Source organism: Myotis yumanensis, unplaced genomic scaffold (assembly GCF_028538775.1).
Source record: "Myotis yumanensis isolate MYYU_CA2020_CCGP unplaced genomic scaffold, mMyoYum1.0.hap1 SCAF_13, whole genome shotgun sequence".
Classification (NCBI taxonomy): Eukaryota; Metazoa; Chordata; class Mammalia; order Chiroptera; family Vespertilionidae; genus Myotis; species Myotis yumanensis.
This window is the reverse complement of record NW_027223764.1, coordinates 38693755-38712610: the sequence shown is the minus strand read 5'-3', so window position 1 is coordinate 38712610 and position 18856 is coordinate 38693755. Positions and strand designations below refer to the sequence as shown.

General features: G+C 38.2%; 1 protein-coding gene across 5 annotated transcripts in view; it reads left to right on the top strand.

The window, feature by feature from the left end:
• The window catches only part of CTNNA3 (catenin alpha 3), a 1374069-nt gene that overhangs the window by 983531 nt on the left and 371682 nt on the right, over positions 1–18856 (top strand). The gene's annotated exons all lie outside the window — the stretch shown is intronic.

The following is an 18856-nucleotide window of genomic DNA, read 5'->3' as shown; positions in this document are numbered from 1 at the left end:
TGACCGGTCAACCAGTCATTTCGTCGTTCAGTTGTTCACTTAGGCTTTTATATATATAGATCATCAGTCCTACTTAGAGAATTGTTCTTCTCTAAGGGCATGTACCTGGGTTGCGGGCACATCGCCAGTGGGAGATGTGCAGGAGGCAGCTGACCGATGTTTCTCTCTCATCGATGTTTCTAACTCTCTATCTCTCTCCCTTCCTCTCTGTAAAAAATCAATAAAATATATTTAAAGGGCATATTACATTTGAAAACTATGTACATTGTGTAGTAAAAGGGATAGGAGGGATGAGGATGGGTAATTTTGGAGGGGGTGGGGCTGGGAGGAAGATGCACCTTGAAATGAATGAACTAGGAGAAACATATCAAGAGTTGAATACCTTCTTTGGGATTAGTTCTGAAGAGGTTTACCACAAGGTAAGCTTAGCAAGGTTTGTAGAGAACTGATTAGTGTTAGTCTGTTCCTTGCATGTTGATGCAGAAAATTATTGATGACTCTTGGCACATAATTTTCTGATTATCTTTTAAAAATATTTATAAAATAAGAAAACACTAAAGATATGCTAAGGAAAGATGAAGGATATACACTTGAAACACTTCATGTTATATATCTATACCAACTCCACACAAGGCACTGGTGTTGCAAATACAGCACATGGTAGTTGCTTTAGCAATGAGGTATTTACTTGCTTAAAGAGATGATTGTGTAATGGAAGTTCAGCATCACTTCTGTAAACTAAATTTAACTAATTCTTTCTTGTTGGTCAAAATCAAGTATAGAATTACCTGAGTTTTCCCCTTCTGAGAATGAAATTATAAGTTAAAAAAAATGGTTCTATCAGGAGTTCTCTTTTCAGCCAAGTGAAAATTTCTTGCAAGGAATTGAGTCAGGAAGGTCTACCAGGATTTTACCTATATCTTGCCTCTGTCACAGTTTGTAATCTTTTTTTTAAAAAATATATTTTATTGATTTTTTACAGAGAGGAAGGGAGAGAGATAGAGAGTCAGAAACATTGATGAGAGAGAAACATCGACCAGCTGCCTCCTGCACATCTCCCACTGGGGATGTGCCCACAACCCAGGTACATGCCCTTGACCGGAATCAAACCTGGGACCTTTCAGTCCGCAGGCCGACGCTCTATCCACTGAGCCAAACCGGTTTCGGCTACAGTTTGTAATCTTATTAGTAACATTTTGTAAACACACTCCTATAGTCACAATGTCTGTAGGAGGTGCCAAGTGTATAGTTTTATTCTCCATAGGATTGAGTCTATATCTGCCACATGCAAAGAAGTGGAAACAAAATCCTAAAGTGTCCAGAATGTAAAGTGTGCTGTGAGAACACTCTCTTCAATTCTTATGATCTGAAATCAGAAAATTATTTATACATTTAATTACAAGCTTGTCAATATCGCTATGATTTATAATGACCTTACAAAATAACTAACCAATATGGCCACATTATCATTCAATCAGAAGAAAGAGAAGTATTGTTCCCTCTGATTACTTGCATGTAACTTCAATTAAAATTCCCCTGGTAGATTTTGTCCTATTTCAGGAATATCATAGATATAAAGTAATCCTGGGTTAATCTGTGTAAGTCACATCTTATTATTAATATAGACATGTACTTTTATGACTTTGCAGTTTTTATTTTAGTTTTCAGATGATTTTTGGCTTATCTTTGAAGAAAACTTCTCTTTTTTGTTTTATATGTCTGAATTCAACTTTTCTCCAAAAAGCTTTCCTTGAAATTTATCAAAAGCACACCTCACTAAAGGGAATTCTGAGCAATAAAGTAGATGAAAATGCTAATTAGATCAGTTTGATCTTAAACAAAGCCGCAATATGTGAGCATTTTTCTCTCCCATAGAGATATTGTCTAGAAAACATGATTCCAACTATTCTATTCTCCACAATTAAGTAACAGAAGATGTTCATCTTTGTTCAAACCTGCTTGACACTTGGACTTATTATTTATAAATAGGCATTAAATTAAAATTAAGTAATTAAAATTTCATCTTTTATGTTTTGAAGCCTTAGCCATTCACATTTTAGCAACTGAATGGTCTGTATGTGTGGACTATTTTTCTTTTCCTTTTTCTCTTATCCAATTTTCAGGTCTTAATGTTTTGTCTTACCCTGCTCCCTGAAAATAACTTACTAAGGAGCTATTGTGAACTGGCTTAACTACTGAGACCTCCCTATCTTTGCAAAATTTGTCTGAAAGTACTGTCATCAATGGTGAAAACTGAGCCTTACTTATCTAAACCACCAGGAATATTTTTGGAATATTGCACCTTAGATTTTAATCAGACTTTGTGGCTCATTAGCACGTTTTCAAAATGTGATAATCTTCTAAGAGTTTTCTCAGCATTAGGAAGCAGAGTTGCCCTGTTACATTTCAGGAATTTTTATTGTTCATAAATCATAGCAGTTTGTTTTAAGTGAAATGTAGGCAACATCTGGAATGCTGCATTTCATTCAGACAGAGGCATAATATTGTAAACTCCATATGAAATTCTCTACTCCACCTAATTCTTTGCTGATACTAAGCTCTTCCATCTGTTAGGAATTCCTGATAGGAGAGAGATAATGTATTGACTTTGCTGTTAAATAACAAACCTTCTTGATTGCAGCGTGAAGGCTTAGATGCTGCATTTTCCCCCTCCCCCAGAAACTGTATTCTTTAAATATGTATATCTTCATTGATTTCAGAGAGGAAGGGAGAGGGAAAGAGAGACAGAAACATCCATGATGAGAGAGGATTATTGATTGGCTGCCTCCTGCACATCTCCTCCTAGGGATCAAGCCCGAAACCCAGGCATGTGCCCTTGCCGGAATCGAACTCATGACCCTTCAGTCTACAGGCCAATGCTCTATCCACTGAGCCAAACCAGCTAGGGTTAGAAGCTATGTTCTTAACATCAATTTCAGGTTTTGTCTCATTAGGTTGGAGAAAAACCTAAACCAATAGCGGACTCACATAGTATTTTTTGTGAGTGATTTATAGACTCTATCAAATTCAGATATTAGTAGTCACAAAAGCATCTGTTGCAAACCTTCAAACCCCGGCTGGTTTCAATGTCAGCCAGGCTTGTGGACCAAAACAGAATACGCACATAAATGAACCTGACCAAGACATCCTGGTTGCATCCACCATTGGCAGCTGGTAGTAGTGGCAAATAAAAGGTCATTCATCAAGTACTCATTTAGGCCCATCTGGAAAGTATATACCCAGAATCCTCTTCCTATTAGGTAGAGAAGAGTCATATTGTTGAATTTTTTTTAAAGGCAAATAAGACTGTTGAAAAGAATTTAGAGCCAACACATATTTTTTAAATGTTGTTGTAAAATTTTCCTGCAACCAGTTTAAACAACAGATAATAGAACTTTAAGATGAATTTCATTTAAAAAATCATTTTTGAAACTGTAATAGTCAATAATTCCAATCAATTCTCTTTCACTTATTATTTTTGTCATACAAATATTCTGAATTTATAGCCTGAGGAAAGCATACCACTTTCTGTTGCATCTCTTTTCTGTAACCTTAAATGGCTATAGGATAAGCCACGCAGGCTTTACGGTAATTCTGGCAGTCTTTGCTCTCTACAGTCCAGCAGAGGTTGAAAATGAGTGGTTCACATACTAGATATGATTCAGTATGACTCAAATAATTTTTATGTATCTAGTTTTGTCCAGCATAATTCCATGTTTTGTCATAAGAATTAAATTTACACACTCACATGTTAAAATCCAGAGCAGTGGCGTATTGTGACAAATGGGAAGGTCTGGCAACACTAGGGCAGAGTTCACTGTGGAACTGGCTGGGGCTTAGTGATGTCTTCCTTTTTGTTGAGCCTGGGCCATAGCTTTCTTCCACCCCCTCTCGGCAGATGCCCAGGCTGCTTCGCTCATTTAATTACCTGCCTGAACTTGGAAGGCATTTCAATTCACCTAAACAAGCATTTCTAACTTTTGCCCTAGGCAGTGGTTCTCAACCTTCCTGATGCCTCAACCCTTTAATACAGTTCCTCATGTTGTGGTGACCCCCAACCATAAAATTATTTTCATTGCTACTTCATAACTGTAATTTTGCTACTGTTACGAATCGTAATGTAAATATCCGATATGCAGGATGTATTTTCATTGTTCGCAACTCACAGGTTGAGAACCGCTGCTAGAGTGAGCCAAAGGCACCTTCTGCTCCACCCAAGTTGATGCTTTCACAGTCTCATGGACATGCCAAGATCATTTCTGAATTGTTCATGCTTTACCTATCATTTTGAATATCCTTACCCCTTATTTCTCACATCAAATTTTAACCATCTTTTAGGAAACAACCTATATCCCTGTCCTCTAGAACCCCTTCTTTACTCCCTCTGGCAGTAGTGGATTCTTTCTAGTCTCATGCACTAGATAGATTTTTAAAGGACTTGCCAATTAGTTACATCATTCCAGGCAATGGCAGTTGAACTCTTTAGATAGACTTATATGAAGAAGACCTTTCTTTCAAACTATAATATAACTTATAGGAGAAAAGGAAATGTATTATTTCTCTTCCTCTATCTTCCAGAGCCTACCATAGTGTCTTGCATGTGCTAGATTAAAACAAAACAAAACAACTCGAACCCATGTGCCTAGGCTCATTCTATTTCAATAGTGAAATGTCTTTTCTTCTCCACTGCCACACTAAGATTATAATTATTCCCCATACTCTCTCAAAAGCCACCTCCTTTGTAAAGGAGCTTCTGATTCCCTTTCAGTTAGAATTAATTGCTCCTTTACCTGTGTTACCATAGATGAGCTTGTCCTGTAGTTAATGCCTCATTCACTTTGCCTTTTATCATAATCAGCCATTTACATACAAGTTTCCTCCATTAGACTGTAATGTCCTTAAAGGCACACACCACATGTTATTTATGTTTACATTTACCAGTAGCATTTTGTACATGGTAGAGGTGTCCAAGTCCTTCTCCCACCTTAAAAGTTACTGCAAGGTTATACTGTGACACATTTAATACAGTTAAGCAAGAGAACATATGATCATTCCAGTTTAGGAAAAAAACAAAAAGCGAAACTCAAAAGCAGCTCCCTGTTTCAAAGCCTGGGGCAGAGAGAAGATCAGCGGAGTCATTCATTACTGTCCAGAGTTATAGTAGCCACTTCCAGAAAACTTGGGGTCAGGTTCTTAAAACGTTCTTTAGCAAGCTTTTGAACAAGAGATCATGACTTCTGTGTATTTAGTTACTTACAAGAACCATCCTTGAACTTCAGCTGGTGACAGATCCCACTGAACCTAATATCACTAATGCTCCCAGCAAATCCTTGCCAGGACAGCAGCCGTGCCTTCAAATTTGGACCTTTGTGGGCAGACTCCCCTGACCTGGTCGTAGGCTGAAACAGGCCTCTGAAGTACATGCGTTCTTACTTTGGGGGTCAGGTCTTAATCTGACACTCTTTATCACGGTCAGAAAGTGTGATCAAGACACCTCTGTCTGCAGATTACTAGGGTAGCCTGGATAGCCAAGTGACTTCATGTTGGTGATGTGGCAAAAAAATCAAATGACAGCTCAGCCTCTTGAAACAAGAATATGACCCCTTGGTCTCAGAAGTGCTTCTGTTGCCACAGCAATTCGGGACCTTGAACTAACATTGTGAGCTAAAGAAAGCAGCTGTTAGAGCTTCTGAGAGGAAAACCCAATTTCTGTCCAAAGGGAACTGGATTTGAAAAGGACCCAAATCTAGTTAGGAGGTCTGAGGAAACATCTTTATCTTGCCATTTTAAGTAACTAGAAATATATACCTGTCAGGAAAAAAAAGTGCTATAAAAATATGATTAAGGACAGGGCAGATAAGTTGGCATGGGCTGAAAGGGATCATTGGAAGAGGAAGTGAAGCTGTGGACCTTCTCTGTGGATATTCACAGTGCAAAGATGTTCTAGAGGTCTTGTATCTTCTGTAACTCTAGAACTCCTGTGACCAGCCTCTGATGCATGTTCTCCAGCCAAAGAAGACATTATCTGGAAAGAGCTATGGATCATGCCTTCCTTTCTGATTCTATTGACACATGCTTTCTGTAAAAAAAAGACTAATTTAGATCTATTTAATGGGCCTTTATGTAGGGATAAGTAGGAAAAAAATAACTTAAGGTATAAATGGATTAGACATTAAATCCCAGTTTTAGCTCTGGGTTGCAAACAACAGAATCTAACTATGGCCAAAGTAAGGCGAAAAGATGAGCAAATAGCCCTGACCAGGTAGCTCGGTTAGTGTCATCCAGATATGCGGAGGCTGTGGGTTCAATTTCTTGTCAGGGAACATACAAGAAGCAACCAATAAATACATAAATAAGTGGAGTAATGAATCAATGTCTCTTTCTCTCTTTCTTCCTTCCTTTCTCTAAAATCAATCAATAAACATTTTTTAAAAAGAAAAAGTGAACACATAAACAAATACAAGAAGGCTGGAGAATGAGAAAACAGACTGCAAAGGAGGCTGCATGTAGCACCGTTACTTATCCTAAAGAACAGCTGTTTGAGCTGCCATTCCAGCCCTTTCTGAACAATTAATACCATTTTGGCATCATGACATTATGATAGTGGACCCCACAAATGGTACATTTATTCACCCCCACACTCCAGATACCTTGGCCACTGGAATAAATCCTAAACTAATCCCTGTTTTTGCCTCACTTGCTCTGAATTCTTTTCTTAGGCAGAAGCATCCTATCTGCAGAGTTTAAATTATGTTCTCACACCTTGACTGTCAGTATAGTGGGTTTGGGGTATGGTGGCCAGTATTGGGCCTTTGAGTGTCTATGGAGACAGCATGCTGTCTCATAATAAGACTCTCAGATTCTCTGACTCCGGCCATAAGAAGGGGCTTTGGAGTCTGTGAGCAGAGGGAGGTGGGGTGGTAAGGATCAGGGGAAGAGGAGCATCAACAAGTAACAAGAGAGGGGAAGTTGAAGACTGATTTTACCAACTTGGTTGGTCATCTTCTATGTCGGGAGAGTGGCAACTCCCCGCCACCAACCCCTTATAACCCAACCAGGAGCACTGCCTTTCAGCAGCTTCTTTCTCTGATGGCCATGCTTTATTCCTGGTAGAGTTATTAAATGAGGTATTATGATACCAGGAATGAGGTATTATGATACCATTCTAAATCTAGGGATGTTTTAGGGAAGATGTGCCTTAATGGAATATATGATGTAATTGTTATTATTTTGCCCAGATAGTGGCAAGATAGTAATGCACAAGTCTTGTAAAAAAGTGGAAAAAAATATATCACTTAGTGGTTTCTTCTTTTTATTTTCTTTCTTCAATAACAATGAAAAAAATTACCAGGCCTTATTATTCAAATGTATAATATTAAATCCGAAGGATAGGGATTTTTACTTCATTTATCTGGAGGTTGACTACTAGACATTCTTTGCAATAGCACAGACTACTACCTTTTAAAAATCTTAGTATCTTCATTGCCATTGGAAAACATAAGTGGCTATTCAAGGCTAGAGGGGTCAGAGGTTCTGCGGTCTTAAGCAGTTTTACGTCCTTCCCAGCCATCCTGAATGCTATGGCATCAATGTTTCAACAGCCTCAATAACCCTCTAAAACACATCAGTACTCCACAGCACAGTTATTCGGAACCTCTGAGCTAGGCTGTTATCAACTGAGTAATCCAACAAGTAAGTCTTTTAATAATAGCATTACTGTAAAATATTTTTAATGTAAATTCATTATTGTTTAAAGTACTGCATATGTCTCCTTTTTCCCCCATTGATCTCTTCCCAGCCGCTCTCACCCCCCAGGACATGCCCTCACTCATCTACTGCCTGTGTCCTTTGGTTATGCTTATATACATGCATACAAGTCCTTTGGTTGATCTCTTATCCTCCCCATTCCCACCCTCCCCAGCTTCCCTCTGAGGTCTGACAGTCTGTTCGATGTTTCTATATCTCTGGATCTATTTTTGTTCATCAGTTTATATTGTTCATTCTATTCCACAAATGAGTGAGATCATGTGATCTATAACTGGCTTATTTTACTTAGCATAATGTTCTCTAGGTCCCTCCATGCTATTGCAAATGGTAAGAGCTCTTTCTTTTTTTACAGCAGCGTAGTATTCCATTGTGTAGATGTACCACAGCTTTTTGTTCCACTCATCTGCTGGTGGGCACTTAGGCTGTTTCCAAATCTTAGCTATTGTAAATTGTGCTGCTACTCTATCTTGAAAGTCAGTTTATTAAACTAATGAAATAACTCCCTTCAGTTGTTACAAGTATCTATTTCATGTATTAATAGCCCTCAGTTGTAAAGACCTTTAATTTTACTTTTTTAGAGATCTTTGTAGATGGCCTAGAAAGTCTGGATATATATGCATTGGTGTGAGCTGGTAAAACTTTTATATACTCACCTGTAAAACTAAATTTGAAGTTCAGGTCCTTGAGTCTAGAAAATAAACTGGTGCCTTTCTCAGATTTTTCTTTCTTCTGCCTTTGGAGAGAGCATAAAGCATATGAGGTTGAGTATATAGATCAGATTTCATTTCCTCTGGTGTTAACTGGTACAGACAGCAGAACCTAATTGACAACAGTTTTAGACATTTTATCTCCAGACTCTCCTTCCAAACTGTCTTCCCTGTCAATTTGATGGGATATCTCAAATGTAGTTCTGGTGGGTGGAGGGGATCACAATGGGTGTGATGATCACGCCAAGTTTCTAAGATATGAATAGGTGTAGTAAGTGAAGAAATAAGCATTTCTCAGGTGAATAGTACCTATAGCTATTGCCCCAATAAAGCAATGTTGAATTTACACTTACAGACTTTGTGGATATTTTTCACAGGGTAAAAAAATGATATATTTTACATATCATTATCAAGAACATATTTCAAAATGCTGAAAGAACATATCATTATAAAGAGAACAACAAATTAGTAGGCCAGCATTTTATTTATTTGTTTATTGTTTAATATATTTTTATTGATTTCAGAGAGGAAGGGAGAGGGAGAGAGGGGTAGAAACACCAATGATGAGAGAGAATCATTGATTGGCACACCCCACACTGGGGATCAAGCCCACAACCCAGGCATGTGCCCCAACCGGGAATTGAACCATGACCTCCTGGCTCATAGATCGACGCTCAACCACTGAGCCCCGCCAGCTGGGCAGTAGGCCAACATTTTCAAATGAAGGTATTATCTACAAGCTTTATGAATACATGTGAAAATTTTCTTGAATTAAGTCAGTAAGTTCTTTATCACGATTGGATGTATTAAAGGTTATTTAACCTCTTGGAGAAAACTATAAACTTGGAAAATTTATAAATATAGTAGATATCTCAAGATCTTAAATAAGGAAGATTGTTTAATAGGAGGGAAAAATATTTTAAATGATGGCCACACTTGGAAGAACAATGCTACGGACAGAGCAAGTGGAATAAAGGAACAGTCATAAACAGTGATCTGGTGTCCAGTTTAACCAGTTCAGTGAGAATAGAGGTCATTCAAGAAAAGCCAGAGAGCTCTGGCCGGGTGGCTTGCTGGTCGGAGCATCATTCTGTGCACCAAAAGGCTGCAGGTTCCATTGCCAGTCAGGGCATTGTGGGTTGTAGGTTCGATCCCCAGTTAGGGCACATATGGCAAGCAACATCCATCTCTCACATAGATGTCTCTGTCTCTCTCTCTCTCTCTCTCTCTCTCAAAAATATAGCCTTGGGTGAGGATTTAAAAAAAAACCAAAAACCTGACATTTTAAGCAATCGGAAAGTCTTTCCCACCATGTGCCCATACTTATTTCTGTTGACATATATTTTCATTTCACATATTGCATTTTCTAGCTCATGGTAATTTACAATTTCTTCTTTCATCAATAACAAAAGAAAGTATTACTGTTTAACAATACCACACAGAACCTCGGAATAATTTTCTTCTGAAATGTATTAGTAACCCAGTAGTATCTTAGAAAATGTCATATATTATGGTGATCATCCACCATTTAATTTTACTGTCTGCCAAAATCTGTAGCAGTTAAAGTTAAGTGAACAATTTATATTATAAAATTTCTCTGCTGATATAGAGATTTTTTAAAAGGTGTCATTTATTATAAACACTGTTGGCAGTATTTCTTTAAGATCCCAGATATTCTAAAGTTTATATTAATTGTAGGGGATAGTTATTTAAGAAAGGTTATGCACATTCCTTTACCACTTGTCTCAAAATTTTACTATAACTAAAAAAGGAATTAGAACATTGATTGGTAAAAAACAAAATTATTTTTGAGGGAAGAAGCAGTAAGTTAAAATGCTGTACTCCATTTACCATCTCTTCTACTTATTCTTCCTTCTACCAACTACTGTATTTGAATAGTTGTTGTTTCTTTATTATTAATGTCCATTAATGTAATCATTCTATGTTCATAATTACAATAAAATAATTTTGAGTCCAGGGACTAACAACATGTTTTTTTTTCTTTTTTATTTATTTAAAAAGTTAATAAGAAGGCAGATATACCTAACCCCATTGTAGTTTAACATCCCTTTAAAATAACAATAAAAGGACACACAGGGGAATAATAAACCCCAAATGGCAAATGTATAGGTGTAGGTTCATCAAAAAATAATAAAAGATAATCCAGAAATGGCCACAGGAAATGCAGATCAAAGAGAGCAGCAAATGCCTCAACCTTGAATAGGCACAAGCAGAGGCCATCAGGGAAGTGAGGGTTCCACCTGCCTGATGTTAACTTATCAGCAGGCAACACTGGATTCTAGAAACCTATGAAGCAATAGCTTCACATTCAGTGACTATGGGATACCTTAGTCATCCAAATGTGTGGCCAAATGAAAACCTTTGTGTGTGCATAAGAACTCAGGACATTATAGTGGCACAAACTCTTTTAGAGAAATGACTTGACAATATACTCAAAGCAAGAAAGGAAAACAACAAAATCGTAAGGCTTGGAAAACTGAAGTAGTAAATCTAACTCAAGAAGGTAATGAATACAATGACAAGATGACAGATCATAGTAGGTGGAGAAAATGATTGATCCAAATTAGAGCCAAAAGTCTAATTAGAGCCAAAAGTCTAATTTGGATCAAGAAAAAACAATTTCTAAAAGGAGCCTGGATATGTTCAGACAAACAGAATCATTCAATTAGTCACATAATAAAGAGAGCGCTTCCCTGTCCTCTCTGAAAGGTACCAGTATACATGTCCCATCCAGCAGGCTTAGAATATGAATGTAACTACATAATCTTAAATCTTTAAAAATGTATGATGTTATTCTTACCACCTTATGCTTAATTACTTATATTTATTTATTTTCTATGTTTGTCATGTCTTCTGTCGTTGTTAAGAAACCAGATTTCGCCCTAGTCAGTTTGGCTCAGTGGATAGAGTACTGGCCTGTGGACTGAAGGGTCCTGGGTTCAATTTTGGTCAAGGGCACGTGCCCGGGCTGCCGGCTCCATCCTCAGTAGGGGGCATGCAGGAGGCAGTCAATCAATGATTCTCTCTCACCATTGATGTTTCTATCTCTCTCTCCCTCTCCCTTCCTCTCTGAAATCAATAAAAATATATATATATATATATATATATATATATTTTTTTTTTTAAAGAAACCAGATTTCATCTCACAGGGTAAGCATTATTTATTATGCCTATTATAAATACATAGCTGTATAGTTTATGTATGTATAAATTACATATACACACAGATACATATGTCTATATCCAAAAATAATTATATTTTATACCATCAGTATAGTTATATATGTATAATAACACATGCTATATTATATGTAAAATCGTCAATTTGATTTTTTTGTGACTTTAGTGGTTATTGGATAAAATAGAATTATCTTACAGCATGTCTGGGGCATATCTATGCTAATCTCCATGGTTGTATGAAGGCTAGTAATATATAATGCATTGTAGACTATAAAGTTTGAAATACCCCAGGACCAGCTTGTCTACATTGTTTAAGGATATGTAGACTGATGGCTTATGCCTGTTTAACTGGTTACCATACTTGGCTTTGGCTTTCTGACCAGTGGGGCATAAAAGCCCCCTGGAATGTTTGGCCTGAACTCTCCTAAACCACAGTTTCTGGTATAATATGTCTTAATGGCCCATAACCCCGAGATGAAGTGCATCCTGTGTGAGTAAGAGAAGGCTGCGGGGGACCCAGCACATCTCCCAGGCTCTCCTGCTGTCTTGCTCATTCTTTGCCTGCTTTGCTTCATTTATTATCTTCAATAAGTTTTATGTGAGTACATTCTACAGAATTTTACTAACCTTTTTAATTATCCAACCTTGTGTAATCATTGCAGATACCAAGACAATCACACATGCACGCACTCATGCACACCCACTGGCACGTCTACCTTACTCATATAGAATAAGGCAAGTGGTTACATATGTTTTCTTTTTAAGTGCCCCCCTTTTTTTCTTGAAGGTCCTCAGTAAGCTTTCATAATTGGACATTATGCCCCCAGAATTGCTGGTTCAGGTTTTTTTTTTTCTTCTCAGAGGTCTTTCCAAGCTCTGTAACCTCAGTGGCTAAACTTTCATTCTCTTTGCAATAACTTACACAGTACATTTCAGTAATGAGTGGGCAAACCTTTCTTATCAGTACTGACTCAGCCTTCTATGGCCTGTTTCCTCCAATAGTGTAATCTGTTCACTAAATTATCATTTCATTACCCAGCCTTCTTACAAACCCAGAACTATAACAAAGCTTATCCTCTCTATATTAGTTATCTATTCCTATATAACAAATGACTCTGGAATTTGGCAAATTAAGACAACACACATTGATTGCCTCATGGTTTCTGAGAGTGAGAAATCTGGGAGCAGTTTAGCTGGGTGCCTCTGGCTCAGGGTCTCAACATGAGGGAGCAGTCAAGCTGTGGGCTCAGCCCAAGCCCAACCGGGATCTGCTTCCAAGCTCATTCATATGGTTATTGGCAGGAGGCTCCAGTTTCTTGCCACATGGGCCTCTCCATATGCTGCCTGAGTTTTCTCACAATAAGGCACCTGGCTTTCCTCAGAGTGAGCAATCCCAACAAAGGAGAGGGTGAGAGAGAAAGAGAGAGCCTAGGATGGAAGACAGTATTTTTGTATAACGTAATTTATGATGTGGTATGCCATCATTTTTTGCTATATTCAGTTTGTTATAAGGGAGTTGCTAATTTCTATAGGTTATTACGTTAATTAAAAACAAGGTATGGCCAAAACCGGTTTGGCTCAGTGGATAGAGCATCGGCCTGCGGACTGAAAGGTCCCAGCTTCGATTCCAGTCAAGGGCATGTACATTGGTTGTGGGCACATCCCCAGTAGGAGATGTGCAGGAGGCAGCTGATCGGTGTTTCTCTCTCATCGATGTTTCTAACTCTCTATCTCTCTCCCTTCCTCTCTGTAAAAAATCAATAAAAAAAATATATATATATATAAAAAAAACAAGGTATGAGTATCAGGAGGTAAGGTCATTGGGCCATTTTATAGACTATGTACCACAACTTCTAAACGTCTTATGTTCTGGATTGCTCAATCTTTTTCCTGTCCCCAAATAGAATATATATATTGATTTCAGAGAGGAAGGGAAAGGGAGAGAGAGAGAGAGAGACACCAATGATGAGAGAGAATCAATGATTGACTGTCTCCTGTACACCTCTGACTGGGGATTGAGCCCGCAACCCGGGCATGTGCCCTGACCAGGAATTGAACCATGACCTCCTAGATCATAGGTTGATGCTCAATTGCTGAGCCACACCTGTTGGGCAATACATTTTATTTTTCAGTTACAGTTTGTGTTCAGTATTATTTCGTATTAGTTTCAGGTGTACAGTATAGTTCATGACAGTGATTAGACAATCACATACTTTACAAAGTGTCCCTCCCCCTCCAATATCCCCAGTACCCACTGGGCACCATACATAGTTATTACAATATTATTGACCATATTTCCTATGCTGTACTTTACATCCCTGTGACTATTTTTAACTGCTAATTTGTTCTTCTCAATCCCTTTATCTTTTTACCCAATCTGCTAACCTCCCTCCTCTCTCACAACCATCAGTCTGTTCTCTGTACCTATGAGTCTGTTTCAATTTTCTTTGTTCATTTTGTTCTTTAAATTCCACATATAAGTGAAATCATATGGTATCTATCTTTCTCTGTCTGACATTTCACTTAGCATAATACCCTTGAGGTCCATATGAAACGTGGAAATTAAACTGAAATGCGTGGTTTTCCTCTGAGTAGGATGCAAAGGTGGCTTCCTTCCCGGGTCCTTGTCCAGGTGGATTCGAAGACTGAAGCCACGGACAAAAGGTGGTAGAGGAAAAGGTGGGCATTTATTGGGAAACAAGCACAGGCTCCCACATGGGGATGGGGAGAGACCCACTAAGCCCCTCTTTCCTAAGGTTTATAAAGGTCGGTTCTTTGAGTCCTGATATCCTATCTGATTGGTCACTATAGCAGCTTCAGAGCTCAAACCCACGTGGGCCCCCCTATTTTCCTCCCCCTCCTGTGGTAGAATTCTCTATTCCCTGTGAAACTGTTTTCCTCCTTCTCCCTTTTGTTTTTCTACTCCCTGTGGCTGGCCCCTTATCTTCTGTGAATGGATATCTTCCTCTCCCTTTGGGCTGTGGTGCCTTTAGTTCTTTGGCAGCTCCCAGCCCCCCAGCTTTATAGTCCTCCCCCATGGACGCCCTATTTCTAACACTCCTAAACCTGCCGATTTTACCCCTAAAAACTTCTTTCACATACATGCAGCCATAAATGATAAGATATCATTCTTTTTGTGGTCGAGTAATATTTCATTATGTATATGTACCACAGCCTTTTTATCCAGTCATCTATTGATGGGCACTTGGCTTGCTTCCATATTTTGGTATTGTAAATAATGCTGCAATGAATGTAGGGGTGCATATATTTTTTGAATTAGTGTATATATATATCCAGAAGTGGAATTGCTGGGGCATAAGGCAGTTCCAATTTTAATTTTTCAAGGAACCTCCATATTGTTTTCCATAGTGGCCGCACCAATATGCATCCCCACCAACAGTGCATGCAGGTTCCCTTTTCTTCACATCCTCACCAACATTGTTGTTTGTTGATTTATTGGTGATAGCCATTCTTACAGGTGTGGATTTAATTAACATTTCTCTGGTGATTAGTGACATTGAGCATTTTTTCATTTTAAACAATATATTTTCATGTGCTTACATCTCTCAACTTCTCCCTGCTTTTTGGTCTAATATCTAAATTAGAAATATAGAAAGGGCCTGGCTGGTGTGGCTCTGTGGTTGATCATCGACCTATGAAGCAGGAGATCATGGTTTGATTCCCAGTCAGGACATATGCCCAGGATACAGGCTCGATCCCCAGTGAGGGGTGTGCAGGAGGCAGCCCATCAATGATACTCTCTCATCATTGATGTTTCTCTCTCTCTCTCTTTCCCTCTCCCTTCCTCTCTGAAATAAATAAAAATATATTTTAAAAAATATAGAAAGGGATCTAGCATGCAGTAGACACTCAATAAATATATAATATAGATGAATAAATAATATATTGCACAGCTCATTTGGGGCCTTATTAAATATAATTGATTGACAGACTGAACAATATGAAAAAAGGAATCCTCTCCATGATGAATTCATGCTAGTTGGTTTTATTGTCTTAGAGACTTTTGGGGACAAGTCCAAAATGTTATTTTTAAATATCACTTTATGAGCCATACTTAGGTGGAAAAGTATTGAACAGAGAATTTTAAAATCCAAAGTTTATTACTTAGGTTTGCTATAGTACAATTATGAAAGTCTCTTAATCTATATGGGCCCCATTTCCTAAACTGTTATAAAAGGGGTGAACTAGATCTCCAGTGTTCCTAGGCACATCATTTAACTTATCTTATTTTAAATCTAAGTGTGATTTGTCTACATTCAGTTTTACTATACGTGATTGCAAATTTTCAATATCCTAAATACATTTTAATCCTGATAAGCTTTTATTTCCAAAATTGCTTTCACTCCCAGAGATGTATTTTTTAAATTTATCTTTTTTGTTGAAAATATTTCAGATGTCCCCTTTTTAAAATTCCCCTTTGGCCCCCTCCCCTCACCTACTCCTCTCTACCTCCAGGCCTTCATCACACTATTGTCTGTGTTTGTGGGTTATGCATATATGCATGCAAGTTCGTTGTTAATCTCTACCCACCTTCCCACCCCTTCCTTCCCTCTGAGATTTGTCAGTCTGTTCCATGCTTCTATGTCTCTGGATCTATTTTGTTCATCAGTTTATTTTGTTTATTAGATTCTACATATGCATGAGATCATGTAATACTTGTCATTCTCTGACTGGCTTATTTCACTTAGCATGATACTCTCCAGGTCCCTCCATGTTGTCTCAAAGGGTAAGGAATCCTTTTTTACTGCTGCATAGTGTTCCATGGTATACATGTATCACAGCTTTTTTATCCACTCATCTACTGATGAGCACCTTGGCTGTTTCTGGATCTTAACTATTATAAATTGCACTGTTATGAATATAGGGGTGCATATATCCTTTCTGATTGGTGTTTTGGGTTTCTTAGGAAATATTCCTAGAAGTGGGATTACTAGGTCAAAAGTCAGTTCCATATTTAATTTTTTGAGGAAACTTCATACTGTTTTACACAGGGCCTGCACTCCCACCAGCAGTGTACTGGGGTTTCCTTTTCTCTACATCCTGGCCCATACTTGTCATTTGTTGATTTGTTGATGGTAGCTATTCTGACAGGTGTGAGGTAATACCTCTTTGTTGTTTTAATTTGCATCTCTCTGATGATTAGTGACTTTGAGTACTTTTTCATATGTGTCTTGGCCAACTGAATGTCCACTTTGTAGAAGTGTTGTCTGTTATGCCCAGATTCCAAGATCCCCAAAGACCACACTAGGAGCCAGCCAGTTCGATGCAAAAGCAGAAGGTCCTTTTATTGGGGGCTAGCCAACCCGACTCCGCTCCAGGCCAGCGCAGCGATCAGAAGCAGAGTGCTCCCGCCAGGGAAAAACCGGGTTTTAATAGGGGGGTGGAGCGAGGGGATTGTGGGCCCTGCCGATTGGCCAGGCGCAAGCCGGGTCTTGTTACACAGGATGTGGTCATATCTACGGCGTGCACTTCCCTTGATTGTCATTGGTTAGTTTAAAATCCCGGGCGTGGCCAGCAGGGGCCTGGGCTTCTGGGAAGAAGGCCGCACGTGGCAACTGCCCCAACATGGAAGATACAGGCAAGATGGAGGGCATAGCCCTCGCCCTTTCATTGTCTGTTTAGGTCCTTTGCCCGTTTTTAAATTGAATTGTTTATTTTTTCAATCTTGCTTTTTATGGTATAATTTTATCAATTTGTATCTTTTTCCACACTAAATTTATTTTGAAGAGAAAAGCATTTTTAAAATTCTAATTATAAGCAGCACATGATATAGCAAAAGATTTTTGTTTAATCTTTGGCAGCTCAGCTTAATTCTAGTTTTGAAACCTATTGCTATTACATATGCTGAAGGAATACAGTGATAATGACAAACTGCATTTTATACCAAAAGAAAAACAGTGAAAGTCTAAATCATCTGATCCATTGCAGTGAAGGAACTTATTTAAAGACTTTTTCTACTTTTCAGAAATAGCAACTCTCTTAGAGAATTAAAAAGGGATCAAGAATACTTAATTAATGAGCAGTCACTTTAATGGCAGTTTAATAATTTTAAATGTGGAGAGCAAATTTCAGAACATCTCCATATAAAACTCAGTTTTTTAACAATAAAAGTCACACAACACTTAAAGCAAAGGTATTTGGAGGGATTCTATAGCTTACAAATGATCAGATTAGCTTTCAATAACTTTGTGTGTCTCTGTGACCCTTCCTGGCAATACTAATTGGAACAAACCCATGATTTCTAACATTTTGTGAAAGATGCTTGTTATCACACACATTTCTTCTGATCCACCAAAGGCTGTAAGCTCTGACTAAAAAATATACACCTGCTGCAATGCTAGGATGCCATTTAAAACTCTATTAGTGGAAGTAACTGATGAAAAGAAGATTGTAAAGTTAAATGACAAACCATAAGGACCCTCATCTCAAGAAGAATGGTTAGTTTATAAAACATACTTCAGAGACAGCCTCGGGAGCTTTCCTCTGTCCTAGGAAAGTGCATAGCCGTCCAAACAAATTCAAGGCAGTCTGATTTTGGATTAATTTCATATTTTAAAATCATACTTTCTGATACTTTTGTTATTTGGACATCATATTTCAGATACTCCACTGGATATTACTTATTTATGAGCAACATCCATTTCCCACAGAAAGTGGGGAAGACTGCACTTCAAACTGCCATTCCTTCTGCATCAAAGACGCAAGGGCTGAGCGATGGAAGAACCTTCGCTCCTAGCTTTCCCTCTACACAGTCAGGAGCAAGAAACCTCGGTTTTCAATGTACAGACATTGAAGAACTTAAAGCTATGGGATAAAAGGCTTGAAAAATTGACCAAGAGTTGTGTGTGTGTGTGTGTGTGTGTGTGTGTGTGTGTCTGTGTTTAAATAAAAGAAATATTTTTACATATAGGGTTTTGGAAGTCTTCAAAAAATGTTGAACCTACAGGAAGATGATAAGGCTAATTAATGACAGTAAAATGACAGCACAATGGCATGCCATGAGATCACAGTTAGGGAATCACTTTCACAAACCTGTATAGAGCCACATCGATGCACAAGCACTATACCTACCAAGTACCAAATGAAGAAAAAATAAATAAGATAAAACTTCTCATCTCTAGAAGCATAAATGTGTCAGAGGAGGTAATAAATTGGATTAT